Here is a 7,757-nt window from a genome sequence, read left to right on the forward strand (position 1 = left end):
TTTAAATCTCTTAAAATAACAAATAAGGAAACAAGGCAAAGCCTAAAAGGGATCATTAGATTTTTGAAAATTAGGCAAGGGGCTAGGGTTTCTAAAACCGTTGTAGATTTGAAAATATGGGGTGGAGGCTCGGGTTTTAAGAACCCTATGACATTTTCGAAAATACCTCCTTTGAGTTTACTTTCTATAACCCTTATATTGATCAATTGGAATTTGTGCAAGATCAATAAGAATAATAGCTCTAATACCCCTGATGGGTTTTATATGTTACACAAAACAATTTTTGGTGGAAAAACATAAACCCTAAGTTCACATGCACCCTAAAGGATCCGTGTTCTCACTACGATTTGAAAAAAACTATTGAATATCAAGAACCCTAGAAGTATGTTACTATTTTCCAAATTATCAAAAGGGTTAGAGAAATTACATACCTTTTGTTTATTATAGTAACTAAACAATGATTCCTTCTTGATCTAGCTTAGAAAGCAAGCACCAGAAATCTCGTGCCTTTAATGGTTCACACCCAAACTCTAGAAAATTGGAGGATAAAAAGGAGAGAGTATGAGAGGAAGGATCTTCATTTCTACCTCTTGTATAAGGGATGAACAAAATTGTGAACCCTTACTAGGGTTTAAATAGGTGACTAGAGGAGCTAGGATTAGAAGGTTTCCTTGGATAAGCCTTATCACTTTGCTTTTCCCACCTAAGGCATCCACGTTTCCTTAGAGCACAAGAAAAGCTCTAGAAACCATCTAGAAACACTATAACCATCTATAATTTCATCCCCCCGCCCCTCCTAGGGAGATTCAAGAATTGGTCAATGTTAGACTTTTGAACATTGTGACCTTTAGTCCTTCCACTTATAATTAATACAATAAATCCCAAAATTAATTTCAGTTAATTTCTCATTAGTTTTCAATTAAACAATACTCTTTCTATTTAATATATTATTTTTATAATATATTATTAAACTATTTATTTTGATTTCTAAATAATTTAGTAATCATATAATAAATTAATAAATTAGTCTCTCTCTCTCTCTCTCAAAAAAGCAATCCAGTCAATTACTAGGCTTGAGGGAAACTTAAAAGGACTTTGCTAATAATTCAAGATTATACTGATTTAGTTATTAGCTTAGACACCTAATCCAACAATGGCATCCTCGTGATTCTGAGTTCAAGTTGGTGGGATATACTGATTTCGATCATGGTGGATGTGCCATTGATCGTAAAAGTACTTCAAGAGGAGCTCAAATGCTTGGAGATAGATTGGTGAGCTGGTCCAACGATAAGAAGACATCAGTTACTTACTCTAACGTTGAACATGAATATGTAGCCATTGGAAGGTGATATGCACAAATTTTATGGATTCAAAATCAGCTATTAGATTTTGTTCTAAACTTATCAAAGACTCTCATTTGCTATGACAACACCCATGCCATTCAAATAATTCCGAATCCAGTGCAACATTCCAAGCCTAAGCACATTGATATTCGTCATCATTTCATCAGGGACATCGTTCAATAAAGAAAAGTAGAGTTGTTCTACATTTTATCCACTTATCAACTGTCTGACATTTTCATCAACGCATTAGACGAAAAGACTCTAAACAAATTAATTGCAAATCTTGGCATGCTCTCCATGACTTAATTGTTTGAGTTAACTTTGCTTCTTTTTACTTTCTCAAAACACAAAAACATGAGCTGTTTTTTTATTATGTCTTTAGAACTTTATATAGTTTTCTTAATTTTTAGTTCTAATATTTACAAGTATTTTCTTTTCTCTCTATCATCTATCTTTCAGGACTATCTTCGATTTATCTACACCCCCACCCGTGGTTGCTACCTACAACCCAACGGTTTATTTCAGGGGACGAACTATGTCGATGAACCGTGCATAATCTATTACCAAGGTGCGACACTTGTAGCACCAATCAGAGGTTTGAAACTAGTCATATAGCCACGTTTATGGACTCATGGTAGCACAATTATACTATATAAACATTATACTTTGTCAATATACAAGTATTAATGTTAAGTATAAGATTCTTAAACACTTATACTCTAAGTACAAGGAACTTGTAGGTATACTACTTATTCATTAAGTAACCAATTATACCTAGTACACACACTCGTATATAACTGATATAAGATTTATACATAGTAACCTTCCTTTGTATGGGATTACAAACACTTATACTCAAAGTATATGAAACGTATAGCTATACCACATATTCGGTAAGTAAAACATTTTACCTAGGATATATACAATATGTTGGAGACAAGTATGAGTCAGAATGACACTTTCAAACTATGTTTTATAATTTTTGAACTTGGAAAAAGTGCTATTTTTACTCAAAGTCAAAACATGTGGACTCACCAACTTTATGTTGACGCATTTTCAAAACACAGGTGTTTTAAGGAACATAATAAGCTGGAGTATTACTCGATTAGGGAAAATTTTATTAACAAATATTACTATCATTTTTGTTGGTATGGAACGTCTGTCTACTAAGTTGTCTGCGATATTTCAGATACTATGTAATAATGACAAGCAATACAAGAGTAATGTAACTTTTTATTATCAATAAAGGTAGTTAATTATAAAATTCTTTTGTACTGTTCAATGTATATTTAATAACTGTGATACAAGAATGAAGTTACACCGCCCAGTGTTTCCACCACCGGCTAGGGGTATGACAAACATGAAGCTTGGAATCCATCTGTAATATCTCAAATATAAATGGCTTCATCATTCTTGGTTTACAGTCAGTTGTATTGTATATGTGTTTGTTCTTAATTGTGTTTTCTTTTATAGCTAGATATGAAGATTAGATTTCTCGAAGAAAGGAAATTACTAAATGAGTACTTATTTGAAAAGATTCTTCTTTTGAAATTTCACTCAAAAGATTTTATGCTTTTATGATTTTTTTGAAAAAGGCAACTCAAGCCTTATGAAAAAGTTGCAAAAACATCACTTTTTAGAAAATATTTCCTTGTTTAACTAAGTGTTTTGTTTGTATCTTATTATGTTGTACTATTCAAAAAAAAAAATTTGACAGTGACAATTCATGAGCCAAGTATTTAACGATTGCCAAATCATCGTCCCTAGAAGTATGCTGGTGTATGTGCCTAAATCTCTCTAAGTATGTCATCAGCGAGACCATCTGCTCAGAGCATTGAGTTAGCCCCTCACGTTGATTGTCTAGCATCATCTACACTTTCTAAGTGAGTTTTCATGTTCCAAATATAAAAAATGTATAAAAAGGCTTGAGTGTTTATTCTTAGTTAACTACCTTACCTGACTTTGTCCCTAGAAGCATGTTTTCCATATGCATCAAGTCTTATGTTCTGATGAAACATTTAGCATAAACCAATGGTTTACCATGATTGCATAGTCATCAACGTAAGACTTACTTGTCTGGTCCTTAAATGAGAAAGGGTTAATAATGTCCTTAACCCCCTAGTCTGAGGTATGCCATGGTACCATAATTAATTGAAGGTGAATCTTTGATTCTAGACAGTAACTAACTCTATTATGTAGGTATTAAACCATTTCTTGCTGATAGGTCATCACGGTTGATGATTCACGCTGATTCTACCTCAAGATGATTAAAACAATCCATTCTCTCCTAACTTTCTTCTTTAAATCCTTATGATGTAAGGATTAAACCATTTTAGACTCAGTGTCACTATTAGTTCCATGAGGAATCTCTCCCTTAAAATATGATTCATGGTAGACAACATTATAGAAACAACAACTTGTGGCATGAGTCCCAGATCAAGAAATCCTTCATAGTCATCAATCTCTAATTGTTCGCTAGCGTCTGGGATAGGCTGATCATCTGTTGTTGCATCAATGTCTGAAATCTTGCTCTCTTCAGCTACAACAATTGCCTTTTTAACCCTTCCTGATTCAGACACTTCACGTTGAGATGAACTTCATGCGAGCACCACCATATGCATTTGTATTTGCTGATTAGTACTCTCTTGACTATTCTCTGCTTTTTTGGCAACATCAAATTGGGGAGGAGATCCAGGAGTTGGTGAAGGAGTGCATGGAGGAGGATGAGATAGTGGAGGAGGATTTGATGATGGAGGTGGAGGTGGAGGAGGATTTGATGACGGAGGTGGAGATGGAGGATGATTATCACCTGGAGAGTTTGGTGGGTGTCATCAATAATCATAACATTATACCCCAAGGCCATAAATCACTTTATATCAACAACATCCTTATGCACTCTAGTCAGCCTTTCTCCCATGGTCTGAGTAATCTTCACAAGTAGAAAATGTTGAGAAAGTACAGTTGTGTCAAAATTGGAGATGGATTCCCACTGATAAAAAGTAGCAGACTTAATAGGCATTGGCATTGGAGGAAGAGTCTCAACTTGATGAGAAGGAGTCACTGATCTTGGAGAGACCACATTTTGGATCAATGGCTCAACAGTTTGCACTATAGGTGGAGTTGATCCATGTTGCATAACATCATCAGGAGAGGGAGTAGATGAAGAAGTAGATGAAAATTGAAGATGGTTATTTACTCTTGGAGGAAGAGTTCAATCCATGAACAAAATCATCTTCTTCATCACCGGTGCTTCTTCTTCATCAGCTGTGTCTTCTTCTTCTTCTTCTTCATTCCCGTCATTACTATCCTTATCATCCTCTTCTTCATCATTATCCTCATCGTCTTCTTCTTCAGAGTCATCATAACCATTGTTGAACTTATCAGCTTCTTTTAAGATCTCAGGCTTAACCCATCTAAATTCATCAATTTTAAGTTCTCTTAATCTTTTACTAAGCTTTAAGGAGATCATCACACAATATCCTCTTTCCAGTTCAAAAGTACTGAGTCCTTCCATTCTTGTTCATGTGTTATTCAGGGAAGTGAAATGTTGCTAGACGTTCGCAATTGTCTATATCAATGTATGTTGAGTGTCGTGCAAGTGGGATATTGAAAGGTCTTGTAAGCCTAAAAGTCATTATAGAATGTTATTTCTAATGACATATGATTCTATATGGTCACACCTTATACCAAGTTACTGTTAATTGATTATTATTAGTATAATTTATTTATTAGTAAACTAGGTTACAACCCATGGGAACCACGGGTATAAAATTTATAAAAAAAATTATATTATTAATAAGAGTTAAGTTTGTTTAACACTTTTTCTATTGATTATTTAAAATTAATATTAATATATATATTTGTAAAAAATTATATAAATCTAAATTGATTTTACAGTGAAACACAATGAATAATATAAATTATAATGTTATATAAAAAATAAAATATAAAAAATGTAATAAAAAAAATAAACACAATTGTTTGAATTTAAAAACTACGAAGCATTTATAAATTTCTAAAAACTTCCTTTTACACAACATTGGAAGTTTTGTTTTTAAGTCTACCATCCTTATCTAAAATTAACAATTTCAATCCTTCTCTGCTTTGAACTTTAAATAAGGCAACATACAACTGTCCATGTGAAAAAGCAGGATCTTTGAGATACAGACCAACCTTTGATAACGACTGCCCCTAACTTTTATTAATTGTCATTGCAAAACATACAGCAAATGGAAAAACATTATTTTATGAAAATAATATTTTCCAAGATATTGAGAATTATTGTTTCTAGGAAAAAAACAAAGAGAACAAAAACTAGAAACTATCATAAGGTATGATTATTAATGTTGTTTGCAAACTTTTTGCCACTTTGAGCAATCACTTATTTTGTTACTAACAAGCTAGTTGGTTGATTGTGTAAACAACATTCCAAAACTTACTTGATTGGCCATTAAGCCATAGGTTGCATGGAGACGCAAACACATCTTTTTTTTTTCTTACATGATAACACCCATGCTTGTACTTTTGTTGCATGATTTGTCTACTAGATGGTATGGTTTCTTATTACTAAAGTTCTAACATTTAAAGAAGAGTAAGTGCCCAAAACACTATGAGTTTTTTTAACGCCATTCTCTCTAAAATAGGTCTGCCAATATTCGTGGTTTTCACCCCTTTTTCCCACTCTGTTGTTCTTGTAAATGGTGTTAGAATTAAAGGCTCATATGTGCTGTCCAAAAAATAAGAACCAAAAATTTCATTATCAATTTAATAAAACTATGATCTAAAACATTTTCATACAACCAAGATTGATCAATGTATATTATTACATCAAAAAAATATTAGAATAAGTCACCAAATGAGGAATAAAGTGGTGTGTGCTATGAAATCATCTCGGGCTCTTCCTTTCGAACCAAAAGTACCTGAAACATAAACTGAAAACCATAAGCACAAAGCTTAGTGAGTTTCCAAAATACCACATACCATACATATCAAACACATAATGGGCCCCACCCGGTATACAGATCTGTCAATCAACGGGCCCGCCCAATAAGTGTAATGGGCCTCGGTCTAACTTGCATAACCACCCCTGCCCATTGAGTATAACGTGCTTGGCCTTAGCTCACACCACAGGCCCCGCCCAGCACACAAACATGCAAGTATAACTAGTAAAGCATACAAAATAACATTTGGACCCCGCCCACTAAGCATATGAACAAATACCCATGCAAGAGTCACATAAACATCTTGCACCCTAACATATAAACCCTGGGTCGGCAATGTCACCTTCGACCCGCTAAACATGGTGAGGAAGACTCAGCTTAGAGTGCTAAATCTCACATATAAATCTCTGGATGCTGGTCCGAAAATCCCTACGCTATCATCATAAAATAAATTCCATTTAATAATTATATCCCGACTCATACTAAACTAGGGTAAAAGACCATTTTAACCTTTAACTAATTTAGACCAAGGCCAAAGCCCAAACTAACTACTAAAAAAGGAACGATTCCAAAATGGTCACCTAACGCCCAAATATAGCCTAATCTTCCAAATTGGGGCCTACACCCCTTTGTGGTCCTTTAAAGAAAAGAATCTGACATAAAGGCATAAGACGAAAATAGAAATTTGATGGCCCAACAAGGCCCTAATCTCCTAATGTCCAAATATGGGCCTAAAACCGAGAAGCCAAAAATCTGAAGTCCACCTGCTGAGTATGCGGGGGGTACTTAGCTTGTACGCTTAGCGTACTTCCTCTGGGGCTAGTACATGCAAGGTACCAGCATGGTACGCCCAACATACTCCACAGTTGACCGCCCTACCTCATTTAGCACTTAATCCATTGAGACTTCAAGCCAAACTCTTAGATCAGATTCCATAGGGTGACTTTTCACGTAAAGTTGGAAGCTTTACATACATGCATGCCTTAATGGCGCTCAAGAGTTCAAAAAAGGCTTAACCAAGGTCTTAAAACAATGCATGGTCTAACACCATAACTTCTGGAGTGATTCAAGAAGTTCATAAACCACTCCAAGGACTCAAAATGGATAAAATAACAACAGAAATAGATCCAGCATGATGGATCATCAAGATGTGAGATTTTTACCTCAAAAAGATTGAAAATGATGAGCAAACCCCAAATTTTCAAGCTCAAGACACTTCTATAAATGGTCCTCTTCTTCTTCTCCTTCAAAAATCACCAACAAACACTCTTTAAGGCTCAAAACTCACAAACACACACTAGGTTTTCGAATTTTGGACAAAGGAGGGTGGCGGCTGGCTAAACATGACCAAATGAGGCTATCATAAGGTTTAAATATGGTACATACCCTATAAATTAGGGTTCCACTCATGCCTACATACTCTATGTGCACTCCACATATGCCCCGCATATGTGGTTATGATCCGTGATCCTAA

Source organism: Lactuca sativa, chromosome 3, assembly GCF_002870075.4.
Source record: "Lactuca sativa cultivar Salinas chromosome 3, Lsat_Salinas_v11, whole genome shotgun sequence".
NCBI classification, from domain to species: domain Eukaryota; kingdom Viridiplantae; phylum Streptophyta; class Magnoliopsida; order Asterales; family Asteraceae; genus Lactuca; species Lactuca sativa.